We start from the raw sequence: 25,897 nt of genomic DNA on the forward strand, positions 1-25,897 counted from the left end.
TATGTGCCATGCACAGACACCTATTTGTGTTGTCGTTGTACTTGATTGCTAGAGCGGATCTCAGCTTTGAAATTTCGTGTCAGTACTCATTTAAGCGGGTGCATTAGCCCTTCTCACGCCCGATTCCTGGCCAATCCCCCATGTGGGTATGTGCCATGTCAGCGGCCAGGCAGCGCGCGCCCATCTCCCCCCGTTGCCAAGGAAGACGAGGAGATTCCTGGCCAATCCCCCACGTGGGTATGTGCCATGTCAGCGGCCAGGCAGCGCGCGCCCATCTCCCCCCGTTGCCAAGGAAGAGTAGGAGCGCGCGCACCCGCAGCTGTTGCTATGTGGACGGACGGCGGTCACCGGAATTCAGGGTCGCTTATAAAGTGCATTCGCACTTAAAATGCTAGGCGGCGCGAGCTGACGCGAGAGCAACGCCGATTTCTACGCACGCCAGATATCGGCGTCGACGCAGTGCGAGAAAGCAGCGGTAAGCGGCCGCAGCGGTCGGGTTTCCAGTCTTACTAGTGGTTTGGAGCCATTCCTTTCAGCAGAAAACAATCAATTTCTTTTTAGGTCGAGGTAATCGGCTGCCTTGAGACAATGTGCAAGCTATTTCTGTTCGAAAGCATTCATTTGTGGCTTGTTTGGCTTTCATCAGGGAGATAACGTGTTTGCGATAGCTTTTTGGAAGTTAGATAAGGGAGCTCTGGCTACGTCGCTTGTAGTATTAGCATGCTAAGACTGCTCTGAAAGATCGGTGCGTGACGACCAAGTGTTATCAACGGCAGAATGCTAGCGGTGCATCCTATTCCATTCGTGGCTACCGTGGCTTCCGTAGGGGAGACCAAGGATGTGCGATAGCTTTTCTTGACTCAAATAAGGGGGATGTGGTTACATCGCCTGTAGTACTAGCACAAATGTACTCGGATCCAACATCGTGGATAAGAAACAAGCGTCACCACGGCTCAAATCTCTGAAATACGACCAAAACAAAACACACTCGACAATATTCGTGTGCTAGACCAAATATTCGACCAAATTCGTGAACGTCGCCTTGCCTTCTGGCGTGGTCGAGCGGTTGGGCGCTTGGGTGCTCGCGTTTTGTTTTGAAAGTCCATAGTTCGAATCTTGTCACAACCTCACTTTTTTTTAGCAATGAGGGTTTCATCAGCTTTTTTTCCAAGGCAAACAAAGGGTACCAGAGTACTTTGCCTTTTAACCTGCCAGTGACGTTCGACGGCAAACACAGTTTCAAGGCAGCCCTGCAATTTGCTTTGCTTATACTTTAAATTCATGAAACTGCAGTCGGTACATAATATAAACGTTAAATCAAGTAGCAAGTGAAGTTGTGCGAACTGCGTCTTCGTTCATCATCCTTTCTTTGTTCAGATTTGAAGGTAATAACTTGAAATACATTTCGCAGGATGTCAATATATTTGTCCGCATTTTTTGGCAAAGCTACGGTTTTGATTACTTCGGTTCAACAATCGACAATAACTTCTCATAAATGAGTTCAACATAATGACATGGTGTCTACCAACGCACATCAACGCAGCGGCTGTCGCGTGACTTCGCCGATCGCATGCGGTTACTCGTCCTCTCCTGCGTGTCCGCGCGTTGCCTCCAGACGGCGCCGACGCTCACGCGAGGCGTGATTTCGCGTCCACGTGGTTAGGTCTTTAGGCAAGCAGTGCAGGAGGACAACGTTTGGTTACCCCTGGATCATGCCAAAATCGAAAGGCCTTTTGGCATGTTGGTAACAGAAGCAGCCGTTTCAGCAAAGTTTCCCCTAGCTTGCCTGTACCTGTTTCCGAAGAAATGGGAGTCTCACGGGAAACAGCGGGGAACGAGGTTCCAGAAAAAAGTGGTAAGCTCGCTCACTCACTCTAAACCAAGAGAACTGGTAAGTCAAGTGAGAGAGGAAAAGTCAACAGGGAAAGAAAAGACCGGGAAAGAAAAGACTGATTTCCCGTAAAAGGCAGTAGAAGAGTAAGCGAGGGAAAGTGAGGGCTAATCTGGCCTTAACGCTAACGGGGAGTCAGAGCGGCCGCCTGCAGACGAGGAGGTAACTGAAGAGGTGCCGGGGCATGTTTTAATTCGTCGTGCACGAGTATAGAGCGCCTGCCGGGAGTAGACAGGAACCAGTTTCAAAGGGAGCAAGAAACGAATATTAGTAAATAGAAGCTACGTGATTCCTACGGAGAAGGGGTCGCAAGAAAAAACGTATCCCCTCACAAAAGAGGTGGCCTGTTTTTCCGGCGTTACCAGGATAGGCGAGTGATGATTTTCGATCAGCTAATAGTGCCGGCCTAGTACCGCAAGATCTGCTTCAGCTTTCCCATGGTGGCCGCCGGTAGGGCCATTGCTGTGTGAAAAGGCCAAGACCCGCCTTCTCGAGGAATTTTACTGGGCGTCTTGGTTTCACTTGGTAGAGCAATTTGTTCGTTCCTGTGACGGTTGTTAACGCATGGGCAAACCACATGAGAAATGCAAAGTTCCAATGGCACTTGTCCCTATAATCATGGAGCCTTGTAATCAGTTAGTGATAGATATTGTAGGGCCCCGTCCACTCACAGAGAGAGGAAACCAGTACTTGCTTACAATGCTGTACCCAGGCACTAAATTGCCCGAAGCAGTATCTCTTAGAGTTGTCGTCTGCCGAAATGGTTGACGGTTTGCTGTAAGTGCTGGCCCGGGTGGGGTTTCCCGCCGAAATACAAAGCTATCAGGGGGACGTGTTCACCAGTGCTTCAACTACAACCTTCCTAGAGGGCTGCGGTGTGAAGCTCATTCATAGCTCTGTCTGCCATCTTCAATCAGTGTTGAGCGATGCGACTCCACACTGAAGCGGGTTCATGCGGCCTTCGCTTCGAACATCAACAGGAGTGGGATGCGTGCTTGCCAGCCACCTTGTTCGCACTTCATATGCCCGACTAATGAACTCATACTCCTAGCGAACTTTAGCTCATTCATAGCTCTGGCAGTGCCATACTGGGACGACGTAGCAATGTTCCCCAATAGTTTGGAAGAACACCTGAAACCCTTGAGAAAGTCTTGACGCGACTGGGAGAAGCTGGCTTTAGAGTAAAAGTCGAGAAGTGGCAGCTTGGTTGCCGCTAAGTGAGCTACTTGGGTTATGCAGTAGGAAACGGCCTCCACCGGCCCTCAGAGATGCTGCACGCAATTTTGTGTTGTCCCCATCCAACCAAAAAAAAACTGAAATAAGAGTATTTTGTGGACATGTCAGATACTACCGTCAGTATATAGAAAGGCATCCGGAGCGGGAGAGTTTACTTACGGATGCTCGGCGCAAAACAGAAGCCGAACGCATAACCTGGAATGATACCTATGAACAAGCGTTTCAGGAGTGCCCAAATGAGTTATCTGGTTCTGCAATCACCGGATTAGGCTAGAGTTCATCATCCAGTGCGATACTAGCAAACCGGGAACGGGGGTTGTACTGTGCCTGAAGGACTGCCAGGGAAATGAGCACCCAATCGTTTTCGCGAGTAGAAAACACACTTGCAGAGAAGAATCGTACATGGCTCCAGAAAAAGGAGTGGGCTCGTTTAGTTTGGGCAATTGAAAAACTTTCTTACTATGTGTCAGGCGCGAAGTTCATTGTGGAAAGTGACCCTTACCCCTTACTTGGTGGAAGAATAGGTCGGGAAAAAACGGACGTCTTCTGCGCTGGAGACTTGCTCTGCAGCAATTTTGTTTTGAAGTGCACTACAAAAGAGGTATATTGAACTCCAATGCCAACGGCTTGAGTCGCTGCATTCAGGCGTGAGTCACCTGCAGTAACTGAGATTGATGGGTCTACTCTTTTGTAGTGGCCCATAGTACAACGTATCTGCGCAAAATTCCCCACTTCAAAATTTATCGATGAGTTTTGGTCCACGAAGCCTTGACACGGCTAATTGTTTCTGTCCTTGCCAGCTCTACGTTTTATTTTGTTTATCCTAGAGCCTGGTGGATTTCATTGCGGGGTTTGTCAGTGCTTGCTGGTTGTTTGTTGTTGAGGGTTTCATAAGTTTCTTCAGCGCATAACACCAGACAGTCAACCACCCAGCAAGGCCGAAACCTCGACCCACGGCGTAGCCTGGTAAACCAGATAGAGGAATGTGCGAGTTTGGGCGGCGTAGGAGCTTTTATGACCCTGTAAACGTAAGCGCGGACCTCGGCGCTAATTAGCGAGTCCTTCGGTATTGGCTGGTGCCACATGCCAGTCCGGCTTGAACACAACGGTTCATCGACCCTGCGTCAACCGCAACTCAACTCTGAGTGCACGACTCCAGCTGAAACGAGGAGCCATCCTCGCACGAGCGATTCTGATGAATGGAGACAGCAGAGACCAGAAATCAGACGACTTCGGAGGCGTGGGCCATGAAATCGGTAATCGGCGAGCAGCATGAGTGAATCACCCGGCCGCGCCTAGTACTTTGAAATAACGTCTTCCTGTACCAGCGTTGCTATCGCACCCTGTCCGTTGTGGTCACGTGGGCAAGCAACGATAACGGCTCCGGGCGATGGCGGAGCCTAGGGTTTGAGATTGTGGGTCTGTGATTGGACCAGACATTTGCTAGTGGAATTCCCTAGGAGAGATCTAGGGTGCTCTAGGTTTGAACAAAACGGCGGTGTTGAGAGCCGCCGGGGGTTGCTGTTGCTGGTTATGCAATTCGTTTGAGGCACAGCATCCAAACTTACACACATCATGTGACTACGTGTATAAAGTTTTTTCGCCTTCATCAGCAAGCATCGGCTTCTTGATCAGCGTCTCCAGTCCCCAGTCACGCTACAAAGATGGATTTCCCGAACCCGAAGTCGGAACTACTGGTAACGCGGCGGGATCTGATCACGCACCTCTGAACAACTGGTGGCAGCGGTGGGATCTGACAACGAAAGTCAGAACAGTAGCAGCGTCCATGCAGCCAAGGTAGCTGTTTTTGTATGCAATAATTATCCGCTGAAGTTTGCACTGAGCACGATAATTTTATTTTTCCGAGTAGATTTAGATTGGATTAAACAAAACACGCGTTTTGATTTTCTCCTTAGTGTAGAATGTTTTCCCCTCTTCTCCTTTTCTTCTCCCCGTTTCTCCTGCGTGGTGAAACGGTGACTATTACGCAACGAGTTTTCATGCAGGCGGGCGCAGATGCATAGGAGGTCTAGCAAACGCTTCGGCGTGCGCCAACATGTATTTGCGCGCGCTGACCCGTTGCTTTGCTGCCTTCGCCGCAGTGCGAAACCTTGATCATGTCTGGCGCGGCCTGCTGCTGGGCAACGCAATTCGCCTGCTGCTGGGCAACGCTGAATAAATTCACGCACGAATGAATCATCACAAGGACGGCGACCTCACAAGTGTGAAGTTACCGTGTTTCACCTTGCCTGCGCAGCGCAGGCAAGATGAAACGTGCAATGACTCAATCCCGCATCCTTGATGTAATTGGTCATTGCACACATTCGAAAAAAGAAGTTTGTGTGGTGTTAACAGAATACATTTATTTCACGAGCTTCATTTTTCGGGAAACCCGTCTTGGGCAAACAGCATGAGAACGCATGAGCAAGGACACTAAGTTAAACGGAGGTACCACAGGAGCTTCCCCAAGCACAGAACGGTGTGTCGAAGTCACCGGCTGTAGTGTTGGGGGCAATTCATCCTTGTCACCACAGCAGCACCGCTCATGCGGGAGCGACAGTGATTGCCCGTGGCACTTTGTCTTTTTTTGTGTTTTTATTTGTCGTTGAGGTACAAAGTACATGACGGGTAAGCCCAAACTAAACAGCTTTGTCGGGCTGCACACGGCGGCAAGTGTCAGGACACTACTTATAAAAGCAGGCAAAAAAAGAAGAAAAAAAAAACGGAAAGGAAGAAAATGTGAGGGCGAAAAGAAACTAGAATAGAGAAAAAAAAGCAAATGATCAGGAAGGAGTAAAGCAGCGTGTAATGCATACAAACAAAAGAGAAACCGCAAGGTTACTCAACTTGAGAAAAAAGTTTTATAAATACAATTGAGAGGATGTATCGACGAAATGGAGTAGATAGGAGTGGCATAGAATTGAATATATCGCTGACATAATAATTGCGCACAAAACGTCAAAATCGCGTGTAACATCGAGGTAATTCGAAAGAAAGGACGACGTCTCAGGGGCCTTGTAGGCACAAAACCAAACAAAAAATTAGTATTCCAAAAATGGCCACAGGAAGGTAAATGATAAACGTTAAATGTTCCTTTATATTGCTCGAAGAAACGTGGACATTGAAGAGTTTACCTGATTTCCGCAATTTAAATGAGCCAAATCGCGTTGGCACCACTCGTATATTTTTCATTTTGTTGGTTGTTTGTTTTGCTTGGTAGAGGTCCTTACAGCACGAGGTACAGTCCTTGCCATACTTTTGCGTTTGTTCAGCTTCCACCTAGCGACTCTTCGACGTCCCCTCGACCAGTTCATAGTACATGTTTTATGCATTAGAATGAATTATCAATACCCATAATTGATATTTTATTGCACAACTCTGACCCTTTTTTTGCGTTCAAATAAGTCTGTACTGTTCTTATGTGCACTCCGGTGATGTCTTGGACATCCCCAAGTCTGCTCTGGATCAAACAATTAGCAGGGAAGAGCCACGCCACGACTGTTGGTTGGCCTGGAAAGGCCTAGCCGTTTCTTATTGCTGAACCTTTATTTGCAATAGGAGGGAAAAGTCCTTGAATGATCAAGTGACGCCAAAAGTGCGAAGAAAAAATAGCCGCCAGAAACCTGTGAGGTTGTCCGTGATACAGCTTGCATATAATAAGGGCTTACTTTCTCCCTCTCGGTATCTCTCTATCAGACTGAAAGTTTTGGACACAGGCCCCACGTGGTCACCCGGGCGTTTCTACAATCACGAGATGTGTGATTACTTGATACGCGGCTAGTTGATACTTTGTAGGGTCTCACTTCCACTGCACGGTACCCATGGCTGACGTCAACCACTGCAAATCCACTTTTGTGTCTTTACAAATTCCGCCTAACTGCGATACCGTTTTGTCACGCTGTGCTCTCAGATCCGAGCAGTATCGATTTCCGCAGGGTAGATATCGCATGGTTTTAGCAGCTTCGAATTCTGAATATTTTACACAGCACGACAGTAAGTTGTCCACTGTAGAGCCAATGTTAACGCCAATTTCAGGTGCTCCTAAAACCGACGACGTCGTACAGTGTACGAGGTCCTCGGAAACATCCACGCGGTGTATCGCAAGGTGCTATAAACCCTGGCCGTTTCCTCGTTAAAAATTAAAGGACAGTTGCTGAACACATATTCCTAATGACGAAAGCTGGTCCACTGGTCGCCACGGCCGTAATGCTAATATGTATATGTAAAACACGTCTCCGCGTATTCAGCCAGTTTTCGTCGCAAAAATATAGTGGGGTGAGTTTTCTGGTGTTTTTGTCAACGCATGTTCTAGATCCACTTTGTGAAGCCCGTTTTCCCTCATTGACCACTTTCATACGACACAGCCGCCGGCTCAGAGGGCGTCACCTTTCCCCGCACGTGTTCTGTAGATTTCAGAGCTTCTGTCGATCTCGGTGAACGAAGCGACAGAGACAATTTTCCCCAAGGAACCCATGTGTTGCTACGGAAAAAACCAATTGATATTTTGAATATGACATTTATTTGTGGACAGCGGTTCAATCAAGCAAGTTGCGCGCTCTTCCCGCAGCTTCTTTCGTAGTCTATTGGAACCATTTTGAAGGGGGTTAAAAGTGGTTCCAAGATTAGAAATTGAGATGCATAAATAAAGTTGCACACAGCGGCGTACTGTTTTGGTTCGCCAAATTGCAAAGCCTGCCTAAGATAACCGCAAACGAGGAAGCCACGCTGCAATAGTCGGCGGCCTTGCTATATAAAGCGGTAGTGCTGAGTTCTGTTAAAGGAGCCATGAAGAGAAAACACAAGTTTGATTCATTCAAAAGATTGTCTCGTTAGAATCATACTGACACCACTTTTAACGTAAACTTCGCTCAAATAAGCTACATAATTAGGAAAAACGGGAATGCTCATGCGACCCACCAGCTCATTTCCCGCAACAGAACCTATGTCGTCACATGAGCTAAGCTTTGCGATTGGCGGAGGCTGGCAGAAGCAGACGCAAATTAGGCAGAACTTACAAACTAGACGAACGAGCGATTTGCGCTTAAATTTAGGGCACATTCTTTAGAAAGCAATAAGAATGATGGGACAAACAGTGGAAGTTACGAAAGCACATGTAAACATAGAAGTACTGATGCGTTCTGCTGTTCGTACTGCGCACAGCATGCCTGGTTTCGCTGCACAGCACTACGGGGCTTGGGGTTGTCTCAGACGACACTGGCCGATTGACGCAAGCAACGGTGTCTTACGTGACCCCATTTGTCGAGCGAGCACTGTTTCAGGGAAGGAATATTTTCTCCCAGAACAAAAACAAGCCAGGTTTAAATGCGGGCAAAAACAAACAAAACGCTTGCCACGGTATGGTGGCGCCATCTAGGCTACGGAACGTAAAAAAACGCGGGAACAAACCAACACCGCTGTACACGGTGGAGGCAACCTTCGAACGGTCCCGTGCCGCCGCAATTGGGCCAACGGGCTCAGCGCGTTATTCTTTTCGTTTCCCACGAGACCTAGCAACGCGAAACAGACAATATGATTCAAACGTCTTCAGTAAACCGCGTTGCGGCGATAATTTTAGCGCGGTTTTGACACAATGACTTGCTTCGGCGGCGAGCGAGCAACCAAAAATGGCGGCGCCAGTGTATACGTGTCTCTACCCTGTACGGCGGATGCGTGAATGAAGGTACTCTAGGCTGCAGAGCGGTCGGTTTCAGTGATGTCACTTGGGACCACGAAAACGCACGATTGAGCGGGAAAATCAAAATTTTAACATAAATTGTTTTATTTCTCAGTGAATAAAGCACCGTTTGTATCCGGACAAGCGCTGGGGGCACTATAAAACACGAAATCTTTCGAATAAAACCAACTTGCATTTTCTCTTCATGGCTCCTTTAAGGTAGAGAGCCGTATCTGTATTTGTAACGATACTGGTTTACAGAATGTACACTTCACAACTACCTTGCAGACATATGAGCACAGGCAATTTTATTATGTGAAAATGTCTTGTCGAACGTGAAATATTTCCTTTTGTCTCACTGTGACCACCACCATCATCTAAAAACGCTGGTATAGCCAGTATTGGAGCGGGTGCTGGAATCCGTCTCACCGACATAAAAACAACCGCACGGAGACACTTCGTCTGAAACCAGGAGGATTAACCACCCCAAAAAGTGAATAATATTAACAGCAGACCTGTTTAAGCCGAGAGAGATCCGTTCGGCGTAGACAGGAAACCCCGAACGCACGTGAGCGCTCACCTCGCGGCGGCGGCCCGACGTCTTCCAGGCTTCCGCCTTGGCTTACTCCACATGAGGAGCTCCCGCCTTCGGCATCATCGTCATGCAGCGGCCGGCGTGCCACGGGTACGCAGTGCGGACGACGATGACGCCGAACCTGTTGTTCTCTTCGTCAAATATAAACGATCGATCTTCTCTGTTCTGAGTTCCACTTACGAACAAGAGCGCCACCTCCGAGGCATCCAAACAAAAGCAAACACATTTCTCCACCCTACTAGATCCCACATTCTAGTCCCCTCCCAGTACTCCTCACGATGATGCTTCTGCGAGGCTCTGGGTACACTACAACATCATGTGGAGCTGTGATAAGAACCCCCAGCCAACCCCCCCCCCCCCCCCCTCCGCACTTTTCTCCCCTGAGCATTGGGAGCGAGCACAGTCCAGCTCGGCCCCTGACGACCAGCTTTGGCTGGTACAGCGAGCCCAAGAAGCCGGAAGGACTCGAGGGGTCCTGGAATGACGACTTTTCCCCAGGGCTGACTACTTCAGAGACACGTTTATTCCTCCTCCTTCTTCACTCCTCGCAACCTATGCTGGGTTAGGCAAAGTGTTTGTGGTATTCTGTGTGGAGATCTTGGTACTTTGCAGTTTTCTGTTCTGGAGGGACAGTACGAACTTCCTGCGACAAATGGCTACCAACCCCACTGGCCGGGGTCTAACCCTGGTCAGCCAGCTTTTCTCTGCATTATCGTCGTTTGTAGGCCTTTGACCGACATGCCTGTAGCTTCAGTTAGTTCTCACTACTGGTAGGGCCATTTGCCATAATAAGTCAATGAAAATGGAAGGCGCCCTGCATGCAACACTGATAACTTCAACAAAATCTCGAGTGCACGTCCACTGGGGAAAGGCAGACTGGTGTTAAGTTTATCTGAGTGTGCACAGGACTTTCGCAAGCGCTAGCCTTTTTATATGTTTCCGGTGAGCCAATTTGTACATTCACATATTACATGTACAAAATGCATCATTCAGAGAGGTAACGCTGAAATGTCTGTACATGATATGCTGGATGAGCTTGCTCCAGTTGGGGCCATGGTTGTACACCGACGCAGTCGAATAGAATTGAGAACTGCTGCCGTTACGCTTCTGAGTCGTCAAGCGATTCAAACGAGTTTTTGAGTTCCTTAATGACGGCAAATGATTACATCTCATCTCTTACCATGTATCTTGAAAACCTGGCCCTTACATCAGTCATCCTCATCGGCCTTTGTTTGTCCTAATATTTTACTGAAATGTTTCAGATACAGTATTTCACTCTCATGAAATAACAATCCTTTGGTGCTCATTGCCCTTAGACGTCCTAGCGCCATAGAACTACAGGTGGCATCATCATCATCATCTTCGTCATCAGCGAACCCGCACTGGGCAATGCCTGCGTAGCCGATGTTGTAGAAAATCAGTGCCATTGCGCTATTTTGTTGTAGCTGAATAAATCTTGAGTTTTATACAGGTGTGATGAACTCACCATTCCTAAAAAGCAAACACAGCAAAAATGGAAAAGGATTCTGTTGAAGTTCATTTTGGGAAGTGTAGAGATTTTTGCGGCCAACTAAGCAGTGGGGGACGGGTTTATTTATATTACAGAGGTTAGTATTTCTTTACCACACACTAAGATCAACAATTTGTTTTATGATTTTAGTTAAAATTATTTCTAAGTACAAGCAGGTCCGGCTACGCCGTCTTCCTTAAGGAGAAGCTTAGTTCAAAAAACCTTTGGATCATTTTTATCCTATGTTGCGACACGTGCTTGTCCATTAAATACTATTCCCTTCCAAATTCAACGCTAAGAGTTTGGTTGTAAGAACTGATGAGAATTCAAAAGGCGTTATGCACAACAACAGAGTGCAAGAGAGTAAGAATACTAAGTAAAGAAGAATTTCGGAAGAATCAATAAAAGCTAAGTAAAAATGGCAACAGTTTTTGTGGATGTGCGAGCAATCGCAGGGACGAATATGGTAATGACAAATACCATGATATTGAAAGGATAACATTCGTTGTTCACACGACGGAGTGCATGCACGGCCGTTTCTGTGTCTCATAACCGTGCCTCGGCTGCACAAAGAAGCCAGCCACTTGTATACCTATAACAAAGGGCCTCGGTTAGGCTCCGCAGCTCGGATTATTCTTGACCATTGCAACATAATTTGTCTCAAAATAAACCGCATTTTCTTCCTTACCTAGGCCACATCTGCTTAAACACACAGCAGTATATAACGCCCAGTTTTTCAATGGGGACTTTTTTTACTCAGATCAGAGGACTGTAATGGCATGCCAGTGTTACGGGATAAACTAATGAACAAAACGTACAATTCCGATTGAGCAAACAGGAATATATGCAAGTAACTGAAAGATGCATGTGGTAAAGAACATTATGAAAAAAGACTGTAAATTTTTCAAACCATGGTTTAGGTACTTTACTTGGTTTCCTCAGCATAAGGCTCCTTGTACCGATATATATTAAACATATTATACAAGATAAGTACTTTTACATCCATGTTTTGCTTGGAGTGCAGTCTCTGCCGTACCTTGACAGCCTACACTATGTTAGAAGGAGAGCTGTTTACGGCGACAAGGCAGTCCGGCGTAGACAGATAACCCCAACCACATGGGATCGCGTACCTCGCGGCGAGCGCCCAGCCAACACGTCACGAGGCGCCGGCAATACCTTTGGGCAGTGGCTTAAGCAAAAAAAAATCAAGATAACGTGAAAGCGTTCCTCCCGGCGCCCGCCCGGCGTCTTCTAGGCTTTGGCTCGGACCTCAACGACGACAGGCTGCACGAGTTGAGGGCTGTTGAGGGTAGGAAAGCTCAAGGGGTGTTGCACTGAGGACTCCTCCTCATAACGTTTCGCAAAAAAGGCTGACCCTCTTTCTGTCTCTTGCAGGCTTGCGCGTGGGCTTACGCCACATGAAGAGCTCCTGCCTTAGTCATCGGCGTCATCCTGCAGCGACTGGTGCACCAGAGGTCCGCCGCTAGGAATACTAATACAATAAACTGTCAAGCCATCCCTTTAAAATCCACACTTGGATGCGGCCATCGGACAACCATGCGAAGAAGTGGAAATCTACGGAGCCGACGACGCGCTACCAGAGGATATGCCCTCAGGGCCTGAGCCGTCGAAAGACGACGACGAAAGAGATAATGACGACTGCTTCAGAATAAATCACGCTACGTTATTTAATACTCTTTGTTTTAAAGTGCCGCCCAAAACGGCTTTGCACTGCGCGGGTCCGCCCGCCTGCTCTCTCAGGGAAAGCGCCGTCAGTGTGGGAAGAAGATATGTCGACGCGAGCTCTGCTATTCCTTCATCCTTGCCCCAATAGTGCAAGCTGCGCGTTTTTCTTTTTTTTACCGAATGAATGTGCGCTTCCTACAAAACACGGATGGGCACCTTTGTATGAAGCTGAAAACTTTATGTGTCCAATCATTTAGTCGCTTTCCTAGTACTTGACTGAAGCAGGCATAAGAGATTCTTCATTTGAAGGAAAAAAGCGCAACACCCATTCACTAGGGCGAGCTTAAACTGGACAGTAGCGAGATGTGGCCGCGGAGGCTAGTACACCGCACAAAAGGCTACAGGATAAATGCTACCGAACGGCGAACACGCAAACAGAAGATGTATTCAAGCTGAATAATAAAGTGCGAAAATACGGATGACAAAGCGAATTTTTGTTGACGTCAATGTAAGAGTTCTAGAAAAAATGGCAGATGATGACATGCAAGAAAGATTTGTCGACGGGGAACGGGAGCACGTTATTCGTGTCCGTGACGACCCCGCTCTTCTAGAAATAATAACCAAGCTCGCCCTTGAAAACGGTGTCTAAAACTTGGTGTAGCAGTCTCACAGCTTGTCGCGGACTGACCATACCCATCCACAAACAATGTCAACAGCACAAACTGCCTTTTGGTGCAACTCATTGAGTTCACTGTAAACTTTGTGAATAGGACCCCAAGAGTGGAACTGTGTACACTGTACGAATTGTCACCTTTCCTTTTTTCCTCTTATTTGCCATCCTCACTTCCCCCTGGCGCCTCATGGCCTATCGTCTTTAATAAAGTGTTTCACTCACTGACTCGCTCGACCGTGAAGGGGAATGTGAAAAAAGAAGTGCAACAATGTAAGTCATGTGCCTGTTCTAATGTATCGTCTCTCAGGCTTTCTCGTCCATGTCGTCTTAGGGGTAACATGACACACTCGGCAATCTCCTTTCTGCGATTTCCTTCTGAGAAATCACCCATCCATTTCTGCAGATTTTTCCTTACAGTGTCTAAGAACAAGTGTATGAAGCGGCTGTATCTTTTTTCAGACACCTGTAAAACATCTTGTACCACGCTTTTAACACCATGGGATCTCCACCCTGTGACCTGTGATTCGTAATTATTAAGAGTTAAAAAATCGAATGCGGAGAACTGCAATTCTGCAGCACTTCTTGCTTTTACAAGGAAAATATTGCTATGCAGAATTTTAGAGTCACGCGTCCCAAGCTGCTTCCACCTGTACTGCGGACGGTCTCTAGTTTACTGCAAGTAAAACCTTGAGCATTTAACACAAGTATCTTTACGGTGGAGCCGTCTGCCATTAGTCTTGTTAGAAGTAACATCACGGAACGCATTATCCCTAAGTCTGTAGTATATACAGGCTCTTTGAGCATGCTGCGTGTATTTTTATCGGCCACTCCATATAAACACGACATTATCAATTAAAAAAACGAATACCTCCGCATATACCGCGAATTTTGAACTGACTGGTTGTTGGTTGCCTGGTCACTTTGGTACAGGCGGTAATGAGGCCGCGGATAAGATGGCCGCTGCTGCTGCTCTGACGAATACATTGCATATACCAACCGTAGCGTCCACTTATCTAAACCCACACATTCGAATGAAATACCTGGCAAGCAGACTGGAATACAGACAGACAAAACGTAACGCCTAATAAAACCAGTCTTATGACCATATAACGCCGAGAAAAGAAACAGACCCACGGAAGTTGCCTTAGCAAATTTATGGAAAGAGACACATATGTAACACACTCCCACCTGCTCCTGGATCGCCAAGGCCCCTGTGCAACGTGTGTACAGAAGACCGAACCCTAATCAACATTCTCTTTTAGTGCAACGCACTTGACAAAATACAACGCAAACACTTTACACATCTCCACAGGTAATATAATCTGTCAAACCCATCATGCTTTGTAGGAGATGAGGCTATGTTTTCCGTCAAACAAGTTGTCTGATTTCTTACCGATCTGAAATTTTAACATCTCATATCTTACCATGCATCTTGACAACCTAGGCCTTTACACCAGTCGCCTTTCTCGCCTTTTGTTTATTTTAATCTTTTACTGAAATGTTTTAAGTACTGTCATTTCCCTTTCAGGAAGTAACTTTCCTTTTGGGCTTATTGCCGTTAGTCGGCGTAGAGCCGTAAAAATACAAACATGCTCATCATAATCGTCGTCATCATCGAACCCGCAATGGGCAATGCCTCCATAGGCGATGGTGTAGGAGAGCAATGCTATTCACTCTAAACGTGCTAATGCTCTATTTTGTTTTGGCGAAATAGTTTTCTGCATTTTATAGAGGTGGGGGGAACTCACCATTTCTAGAAAGCAAAAACGCCAATATTACGAAAATGATTCCGCCGAAGTTCATTCTTAGTATTGTAAAGATTTTTGCGGCAACTAAGCTGTGGGGACGGGTTTAAGTATATTGCGACGGTTGATATTTTTTTTTGCAGTAAACTGGCCCATTTTTCGTAGGATTTCAGTTAAACTTACTTTATAAGCGCAAGCTGGTCTGACTATGTCGTGTTTCTTAAGAAGAAGCTCGGTTCAATAAACCTTTCGGTTATTTTTATCCTATGTTGCGAAACGCGCTTGTGGAATAAATGCTATTCCCTTCCAGGAAATTTGAACCCTAGGAGTAGGGTTGGTAGAACGGATGAGAAATAAAAAGACGTTATGCACACACAAAAAAAGAGTGCAGGTGGGGAAGATTACTATGTAAAGGACAATTTCGGTAGAATCACTACACGATGATCAAAAATAGCTTCGGGTTTTGTGCATGAGGGAGCAATCAAAGAACGAATATGGGAATGATGAATACCATGATATTGAAAGGATGACATTCTTCGTTGTTCACAGGACCGAATGCATGCACGGCCGTTTCTTTGTCTCATATTTAAACTGGGAAACAGCGCTTTAAACGAGGACCGCGAAGTTTTGTCTCATAACCATGCCTCGGTTGCATAAAGAAGCCAGCCACGCTCCTGAGAGCACTTGTATACTTATAACAAAGGAGCTCGGTCAGGCTCCGCAGCTCGCATTATTCTTGGCCATTGCAGCATAATTTGTCTCAAAATAAACCGCATTTTCTCACTTACGTAGACCACATCTGCTCAAACACACTGCAATATATAATTCCCAGTTTTTTATTGGGGCATTTTTCCCTCAACTCAGAAGACCGTAATTATATGTCAGTGTTATGCGCCTAACTAATGTAAGAATCCAGCTACCCGACATCCGGAACCACAAAAGCGCTTGGTGTGAAATTAACTTTGGAAACATGCTCATTTTACTAGTTGCAATATACAGACTGCTTAACTCTTCTGTCGAGTACCTTCATGAACTCCAGCAGTACTTGGATAGCGCTAAAACGCGCAGCCGGCGACTGATACTGTCTGAAGATTTCAACTTGCCACAAATAAATTGGAGGACACTCAATAGTTCATACCAGCGGGCGGATAGCAAACTTCTTCTCGAACTTCCTCTCGAAATCGTAAAAGACAACACACGTCTAACAGAGGTTCCGCAATCCCTCCTAGAGTTATTATTTCTTGATTGGCGATTTGCAGATTACGATATTGTATTAGAAAGCGGAGTTTTCCACTGCAAACGTGACTCTGTATTCCTGAAGACTGACGTACATCAACGGAGAGGTAAAGAAGTAAAGAAGGTAAAGGTAAAGAAGGTAAAGTAAAGAAGGGAAGGTAAAGAAGCTTCCCTGAGGAAAGCAAGTTCGCTTTGCTGAAACGTAGGCCACAATCGTGCTTTTACCTTGTTCGAAGTTTTTCTTCTCTTATATATATATATATATATATATATATATATGAGTGTGTGTGTATAGAGTTATTTATTGTACTCAATCGCGTGTGTGTATTTATTGCGTTTGTTTGACATTATAGCGGTCACCAACAGCAAGCGCCCACCATCATCATCATCGGCCGCTGCCTCCACCGTCAGCAGCGCGTGGCCTCGACACACGACGAGCCACGCGACACAGAAAATCATGGCCTCCGCGCTGCTCGGGCGCACTCCACGGGCTGCTCCCTGGTTCTCGGCCCATGTTGTCGTCCCCACGCAACTCTAAATAAATGTAGGCGCTGCCGCACCGCCTCATTGGCCGCCTATATAATTGGTGACCCGGACGTCGGCAGCATGGAGCCCCACTTAGCTTGCCCTCTGCCGCCCTACCCGGCCTTCGAGCGACCCTACCCCCGAGCCTGGTTCTTGAAAATGGAAGCGCACTTCCTCATTCGCGGTATCGACTCACAGGCCGAGCGCTACCGCATCACCACCACCCTGCTTCCGGCCGACCTACGCGGTGAGCACCTAAAACGCTTCGAGCGGCCCTACGATACTCTGAAGGCCTACGTGATGGCGCGCCTTGACACGAGTCCTTCCCGCCACAAGGACGCAGCATCGCCCCCTTCCACAGTTACCTCGCGCGACGTACCCCACGATGTAATGGGGACCGTGGTGACCGGCTTGCAGCCTCCCTCGCGCCCTGAAGACGACTCTCGAACCCAAGAGCGACGAGGCGTTCTACCACCACCCGGCTTCACTGAACGTCATTCTACGGGCCACTCCAAGCCGGCTGCGCCCACCCACTACACTCCAAGTGCCTCCGCCACGGCACTCAGTGTAGCGACCTTGCCACCCCGCCCACCGTTCTACCCCAAGAACCCCGAGGTGTGGCTTATACAGATGGAATGCTTTTTCGACCTGTACCACGTCACAGGCCAGAAGGACCGTTACTCCCTAATGTACGAGCTCCTACCATCCAGCTTGGCCTCCACCTTGCCGGAGCCTAAAGCCCAACCGTAGGACGAGCTCAGGGCAGTCCTCCTCACGGGCTATGGTCGGTACCTAAAACCACCCACGCCAGCCACCGAGCCTCCCACCTTGCCTATGGAGGATCACCAGCCTCAAACCACCATTCTGGCATCGACGGTGCCGCTCTGTGACAACCCTACGACTACTACGGCCACGCTTTGCGCCGCGGATGCCAGCCCAACAGCACCGACAAAGAAGGGCTGTACGTCACACCGTAGCAGTTCGTCACCCTGTGTATCGGCGCTGCTTCCCGGCAGGACCCAAGCCCCGGGGTGGGCCCTGACGCAACCTCGTTTAACACCTTTCCTCCAAGCGGCTTCTGTCGACCCAAGTACAATTTCGGCAACCACTACCCCTCCACTGCACTCTTTGAGAAGCACTCACGACACGCACACTGTGTTGCTCGTAACCAACCCAGAGGAAAGCGCATCATCCGACGAACTCCCACAGCCCCGTACTACCTTCCGTTACCAGAACACCGATGGGAATGATGGTATGACCGGCAACCTTATAGTCCACTCCATGAACCCCCGCCAGGAGAATCTAGGAGGTAGCTTTGCCTTGCCAAGCAATGTTACGTGGCCGCCGAGCTTGCGAGACACAACTCCTGCACGTCCACAGGGTGAGCCACAAGATCCACCTGACGAAAACGAACCCTCTCCAGTCTTGAAGCGGCACCCACCAGCTCGCATGAGCGCCGTCGTGCTTAAGCGTCGCCGCCGACGTCGCAAGCGCCGACCACGAAGGCGGTCTTCTGCGCTGGCACAACAGCAGGAATTTTACGTAAACCACCTGTTTCAGCGATGCAAACGACGGACACGCGTGCGCTGGATCCATCGTGGTTGTCACGCTCATCAAAACCTGCCTTAGACTTCCGCAACACCCAGACGCCGCAGTCATCATCCGCGTCACCTCCCGGTCAAGCGTAAAGCGTGCCTGTCTATGCTTCGCCCGACTGTATCCTCCCCACCTCAACTTCGATGAATCAGGCGTGCTGCTACTACACGGGCACACTCACGTTGCGGGACGCTACCCTTACTGCGCCCGCCCCTCCAGACCCGTCCCATCACCTGCGTGAATGTGGACACCCGCGACAGCCTGACATCGGACCAGCCGATTCATGCTCAAGCTCGACCGGTACTCCACTCTCAGCCCAGGCCACCGGAGGTTATAATGTGCACCGGAAGCCCTCATGAAGACAACTTGGACTGTCAGCGGACGCTATTTCGGGCTTGACCAGAACGACTGTATGATCTTAGATCCCTTTTCACTTGGACTACTTAAGGAACTCTGATTGCGGACACACCGTGTACATAGCTTTCATTGCTAGTTAGTTGTTCCTGTTCTTTTCTTTTGTCGCACTCCACACTAGGGGGGAGCCCTGTAGCGGCCATTTCGTCATCAACAGCAAGTGCCCACCATCATCATCATGGGCCGGTGCCTCCACCGTCAGCAGCGCGTGGCCTCGACACGGGACGAGCCACGCGACACAGAACATCATGGCATCCGTGGTGCTCGGCCGCACTCCACGGGCTGCTCCCTGGTTCTCGGCCAATGTTGTCGTCCCTACGAAACTCTAAATAAATGTAAGCCCTGCCGCACCACCTCATCGGCCGCCTACAACATTATTTGTGTTGTGGGGACAAAGGTTCCTACGGCGACCAAGCTCGACCCTCGAGACACGGCCGTAAGGATAAATCTAGTGAACGCCGTCACGGACCGCTAACTTGGCGTAGCGGCAGCGAGCAGCAAGGAACACACAAGACATGGAAATCGCCAGCCCCGAAGTTTATTGCATAGCAATAAGGGACGTCGTGCGCGTCGTTCTACCACCGCCAAGACCAATTGGTCAGGACGGGAGACACAGGCGCTAGGTATGCCAAAGGTATGTTAAAAGGAAGCAACACGTCCTTACGGCCGCTCCCGATGATAGCTGGTATCGAAAAGAGACTTTCCTTCGTCGTCGGCCACGGCCAAGCGGTCCCGGTCCAGGCCGCTCGGGGCTTCCGGACTAACAGGCAGCGCCCCCCGTCGTCGTCCTCCCGCGGCGGGGAAACGCGCGGGCCGCAAGGAGAGAGAAGGACCTTCCCGCTATCGCTTCCGCGGCGAGCCGACAGAGATAGCGAAGATAGTGGGCCTCCCTAATTCCCACATTCCTCCCACCTTAGACCAAAGCCCCTCGACATAGATAGACTCCGTCCACAATCCACGTTGCACCGCACATCACCGCCGCGTAGTTGGCCACAATCCGCCGGTTGACCCGATTTCGTCAGTCTGCACAGAAGGCTGGCCGCGTGCACCTTCGGCCGGCCCATGGGCCGTAGGCCCCACCGGTGAAGTAGGCTGGGCTGTTTGAGAACAGGGCCCGGTCAGCAGGCTGCTCCCAGGCGGGCACTTCCTGCGGTGGTTCACCCCGCACCAGCGGTGCGTTTGCTTGCTGCACCGCCTGCGGCTTCCACTGCTTACGGGTCAGCAGGGATGATTCCGACGACTGGACCCGGGCTGGAGGCTTCGTTTGTAGTGCTGCCCCCCGGATGGATAGTTAGCTTGGCGGCCACGATGGCTTTCGCTCGGTGCACCTCCGGTGAGCGCCTCCGCAAACGTGGAGGAGGGGGCGCGATCAGCTGACCGCAGGAGCCGCCCCGCCGTGCAGCTCACTCGCTGTACTGGTGGCGGGGTGCTGTTCTGGCGTAACAGCTTAGCTCTCGTTCTCGCCGGGTGGTGGCTGGCCCGGCTGGCTCGCAGCAGGCCTGGCGTGGTGGCGTCGTGGTTGGAGGGTCGCTCGGCCCCTGGGCGTGCGGGCCTGAACCCTCTGGAGACGGTGGCCCACCCGGTCACCTACCTCACCGATTGCGGGTGTTGTAGCGGTGCGTCGGGAACCTTCCTTCGGGACCTCCTCCCTCGAGCTCGCGACCTCGCGAGCCCGAAGTGAGAGCGTCAGCAGTTTCGTCCCTCCAAAAGTACTGCTGTAGCTCGCCCACGTGAATGGGGCCGCTCATCCAACTTGACCTCGGGTCTTCGAGCTTGTAGTTCAGCCGCGAGATCTTCTCGACGACTACGAATGGTCCTACCCACTTGGGGTGCGAGACCGGCCGCGAACCCCGCGCTAGCATCACTCAGCGCGTGGTTACGCTTCACGACAGTGTCGCCCACTTGGTACGGCACGTCTCGATGAGCTCGGTCATAGGCCGCCTGTTGGTCGACCCTGGCCTTACCGCGGGTGCGGTACGCTTCCTTGATGTCTTCTGCCAAACGCTCTCGCAACGACCGCGCGTAAGCCGCATCTGTTTCCTTTCGCGGGCACTGCGCTCGACCTCCTGGCCAGAACTGAGTCCGTCGGTGTGTTCAACTCCCTTCGGAACATCATGAAAGCACGCGTGAAGCCCGTGCACCTGTTCACGCTTGTGTGCACCGCGAAGAAGATCGAGCTGAAGTGCTCGTCCCAGTCCTGTTGTCGCCGGGCATACGCCCCATGCATTGGCTTTAGGTCTCGACTTCGGCACTCCGTCATATTAGCCTGGGGTTGATAGCACGATGTTTGTTGCTGCCTGACAACCATGGCCGCACACGCTTCACGAAACAACGTTGATGTGAAATACGTGGCGTTGTCGGTTAGTTTCTATTTATTTATATATTTAAGAACATACTGCAGGCCATGTAGGCCCAAGCAGGAGGGGCATAATGTGGTAACAGTATCAACCAAATACAAACAATAAACAGCAAAGAGCAGAAACAAGAACTGAAGTATAAAACAGTGAGCGCTAGAGACAAGTACAAAGGCAGAACTAAACAATTGCTTCAAATGAACCAAGAGAGTTTAGACAATTTTCGGGTGTATTGTTCCAATCATTAATTGTGCTGGGAAAAAAGGAAAATTTAAACAGATTGGTGGAAGCGAACGTTGGGGCTAAGAACAGAGAATGGGAATGACGAGTACGGCGAGTAGCAAAGGGTTTCAAGAAAGAACTACAGTCTAAAGCAAGTTTGCGGTGATAAAGTTAATACAATAATTTAAGGCGGAGAAACTGTCTTCTGGACTGCAAGGTTGGAATTCCGTTGTCAGGCATGAGCTCGGAAACAGAATCTGTGCGATGAAATTTTGAATAAACAAACCGATTAGCTCTCCTTTGGATCTTTTCTAATAAGTCAACATTCTTTGATGTATGAGGGTACCAAACAGCGCAAGCATATTCTAGTTCAGGTCTAATTAGCGTTGTGTATGCAAGTAGCTTAACATTAGTTGGAGCGTCTCGAAGCTTATGCCGAAGTAAACATAATTTACGAAAGGAAGAGGAAGAAACGTTAGTAACAAGCGAGTTCCAGCTTAAATTATTTGTTAAAGTTATGCCCAAATATTTGTATTCCTGAACTTGGTTTAAGGGATTTACTGCAAGAGAGTACGAAAATTGGTGAGGATTCCGTTTATTGGTGATGCGGAGGGAGACGGTTTTATCCGGGTTTAGTACCATGCCCCATTCAAGGCTCCAGGAGAGGATTGCAGCAAGAGAGGAGTTTAGAGCTTCCTGGTCACTAATAGAATTAATATTATTAAAGATAACGCAATCGTCGGCCCAAATTCGAATATGAACGGGTTCTTTGATTACTGAGACAATATCATTACAGTAAATTAGGAAAAGTAAGGGGACGAGAAGGCTACCCTGTGGGACTCCGGAGGTGACTGGAAGAGTACTAGAAACAGAACCCTCAATGTCTACATATTGACTTCGATTAGATAAATAATCCGAAACCCATGCTACAAGAAAAAAAAGGAAGACCGGTGAGATGCAGTTTGTGAATTAATTTATGACGCGGTACTATATCAAACGCTTTGGTGAAGTCTAAAAGAATTACATCTACCTGCCCACCATCATCAAGTCTTGAAGCAAAAGAATGAACAATTGAACATAATTGAGTTGTGGTTGAAAAGCCCTTCCGAAAACCATGTTGCAGTGGAGATAGAATCTGGTGTTCGTCAAGAAAATTTAAGATAAGAGTTGCTACTATATGCTCTAGAAGTTTCCTTGAGGACGACAGAATAGAAATTGTACAATAGTTAGCCAACGAAAGAGGCTCACCCTTTTTAAAGATAGGAACAACACGCGCCCCTTAATATCCTGAGGTATAATAGCAGATCTAATGGACGCCTGAAAAACAATAACGAGGAAATTGGCTAAGGGTTCAGCATAACGACGCAAGAAAGCGTTGGGTAAACCACGGGGTCCTGGAGAAGATTTTAGTTTTAAATTGAGGAGCATGTTACGAACGCCATCCTAAGACACCACGTTAATATCTGGAAAACTAGAATTAATTGGAGGATGTACACCAGAGCTAGAAAAGACGCTGTGAAAGTATCGGTTAAACTGGTAAGAAATATGCGAGGGGTTATCTAACAATGCGCCGTTGTAAATCTTTTTACGTTCGCTGATAAAGCTCCAAAATTTCTGGGGGTCCTCTTTTATGAAATTGGGCTGGGTAGTATTAAAATAAAAACTCTTAGCCTGACGGATCTCTTGTGCAAGCGCAGAGCGGACTTGATGAAGTCGAGAAGGGGCACAACGCTTAGATGGCAAGCGCTTGGCTTTGCGCTTTAAGTGAATTATCTTTCGATTGATCCAGGGGGTGAATTTGTTAGTTTTCTTGGTTTTGGTGGGTATGAAATGATCTAGGCAAAAATAACACATGCTTTTGAAAGAGTTCCAAAGTACAGAGACATCATCATGATCAAATTTAACAAGTTGTGCACTGAGGTAATCAAGAACTGCCACATCATTAGCGCGTGCGAAATCTTTAAGTTTTTTATTACTGCATGGCTTAGTCATATGCTTACAGCACAGAAAGAAGGTTACAGAGACGATGCTATGGTCAAATAAACCAGGCTCAACCGGAACTTCATATTGATTGATAGAACGCGGGAGAAAAACAAGATCAAGTAGAGAACATGAATTACCGGCAAAACGCGTTGGTTGACATACAACTTGAACAAGATTTTGCTGCAGCAGTATATCAAAAATTTCATTTGCGTTGTTAGAAGTAAGGGCGTCAGCGCGTGACCTCATGCGATCCTAATCAATGCTTCGTAGGTTAAAATCCCCAGCAATAATTAATTTATGGTGATTATATTGGGCCAGATGTGACTGTAAATTCTACAAGAAGTCAGGCGCTGATTCCGGAGGTCTGTAAAGGGCACATAATATGAAAACATTCTCAAAAAGTTTTATCTTCAGGAAAAGACTTTTACTATCCTCAGCTTGAGGAAGAGGAATAGCCTCAACGCAGGATTTAACAATGGCTGGTTGTAGGGTTTAACGCGCCAACGCAACGGAGGCGATGAGACGCGCCGTAGTGGAGGGCTCCGGATTAATTTTGACCACCTGGGGATCTTTATCGTGCGCCGAAATCTCGAACACACGGGCGTTTTTGCTTTCCGCCTCCACCAGAAAAGCGGCCGCCGCGGCCGGGAATCGAACCCGCGACCTCGTGCTCAGCAGCGCAACGCCTTAGCCACTGAGCCACCGCGGCGGGTAGGATTTAACAATGACTGCGACTCCACCACTACGGGTTAGCCGATCTCTACGGAGAATATTTTATGTCGGAGGTATTAAATCATCATCGTCAATGCCGTTGTGAAGCCAGGTTTCCGTTAAAACTACAATGTGCGGGTCATGAGGTAATAGGAGGAATTTAAGCTGCTCAGTCTTATTTACGACGCTGCGCGTGTTGATATTAAGCAATCTGATACATTTTGAACTAGCCGGTGAAGATGAACTGTGATCACTGGATACACTCGAAGCAGCGCTCCGGGATGCGCGCGCAGGTTCTGTTATAGGAGACGTGGCGTAAACTTCATGATTGACGGGTCTAGGGTGAACATTCAAAGGTGGAAGCTTTTATCGCTCATTTGTTGTTTCGTTTCATAGGTAGCAATAATAGCCTATTTTGAACTTATGAAACAGACCTACTTTCTTTCCCTCCAGCTTATCGGATTTAGCGCTTTCCCATAGCAGCTGTCGTTTCTGGAGTGTGTGCTGAGAGTAGTCAGTTTGAACAAATATTTTGGTACCTTTTAAGTTGGAAGCATTTTTTAAAACGTTCATTTTTTCGTTGAAGTTTTGAAAGAACAAGATGACAGGCCTATTACCAATGTGTTTACCGAGTCTGTGAATCCGACGAACGGACCAGCCGCTCCAGAAACCCGTAGGGATAGAACACCTCGGACAGCTTTTGCAGGACCTCCTGTGCTGTCGCTTTGCGCAGCGGATAGAGTTCAGCGATCCCACTGAAGTGGCGTGTCACTACAAGTACAAAGTTGTACCCTCTTTTGCTGCGCAGCAGCGGGCCCATGAGATCGCAGGCCAGGGCCTCCCATGGCTTTGTGCTCACGATAGGATGAAGGAAGCCCGGCGCCTTACCGCCTCGCGGTTATCTCTCTTGGCCAACGTGGCATGTGCGTACGTACCCACATACTTGTGGCTTCATGCCGGGCCAGGTGGCATACCGACAAAGCTTCCACCATGTCCTTGGAGCGCTACCGTGGCCTCCTGCGTCGTGGTAGTGCTGCAATGCAGCATATCTGAACTTGCGCGGGATAACGGCTTCGAAACACTCACTTGAGTTATTTTCGCCGGGGATGTATTTTAGCAGAGCTCCCTCGGCGTGAAGAAGATAACTCTCCAGTTCATTCGCAGTAATACCAGCTGCATTCTAGCCCGCGCCAGCCGCAATACCAGCAGCGTTTCGGCGCCCGTCATTCTCCGGTGTTCAATTTGCCTGAGGGTCCATCTAGTCCATAAGACTGGCGATCACCTCCGAACAAAACAAGTCCTCCTCCTGAGCATCGACTAGCTCTTCCAGACTGAACGCATCCTCGAGCGGAAGACCTTTACCGACGAGATGCAATGCACGAGCGCTGAGCGTTCGAAACTTGGGTATTCCCGCGTTGCGCGCTCTTCCCGCGCCGAGAAGAGTCGCTGACCTTCGTCGTCCTCCTCGGCTTCTCCGGCCGGTTGGGTGTCGTCCAACGGCGCCCGTGACAGTGCGTCGGAAACCACATTCGTGGCGCCTTTGCGGTAATGAACTTCGAATTCGAATAGCTGCAATGTCTGGGCCCATCGCACGAGCCTCCCGCTGTGCTCACGGAGGCGGTAAAGCCATGTGAGGGCCATGTGTTTGTTCTCGATTGTGAATTTGACTCCCTCTACGTACATCTCGAAATTTCGAAGGGCGTAGAATATGGCCAGACACCCCTTCTCGGTGACCGAGTAGTTTCGCACTGCCAGTGTCCGCGCACAGTTCGCAAAAGCCACGAATCGCAGTTGTTCTTCCACCTGGAAGAGCACTGCCCCTAAGCCGAGGTTACTCGCGTCCGTT

The 25,897-nt window shown here is 48.7% G+C and overlaps 1 pseudogene; it reads left to right on the top strand.

The window, feature by feature from the left end:
- The window catches only part of LOC144148577 (uncharacterized), a 50,533-nt pseudogene extending 33,012 nt beyond the window's left edge, over window positions 1–17,521 (top strand).
- Window positions 17,522–25,897: the final 8,376 nt, after the last annotated feature.

This window comes from Haemaphysalis longicornis, unplaced genomic scaffold (assembly GCF_048455015.1).
Source record: "Haemaphysalis longicornis isolate Haplotype H1 unplaced genomic scaffold, Haemaphysalis longicornis Haplotype H1 scaffold_8, whole genome shotgun sequence".
In the NCBI taxonomy this organism is placed as follows: Eukaryota; Metazoa; Arthropoda; class Arachnida; order Ixodida; family Ixodidae; genus Haemaphysalis; species Haemaphysalis longicornis.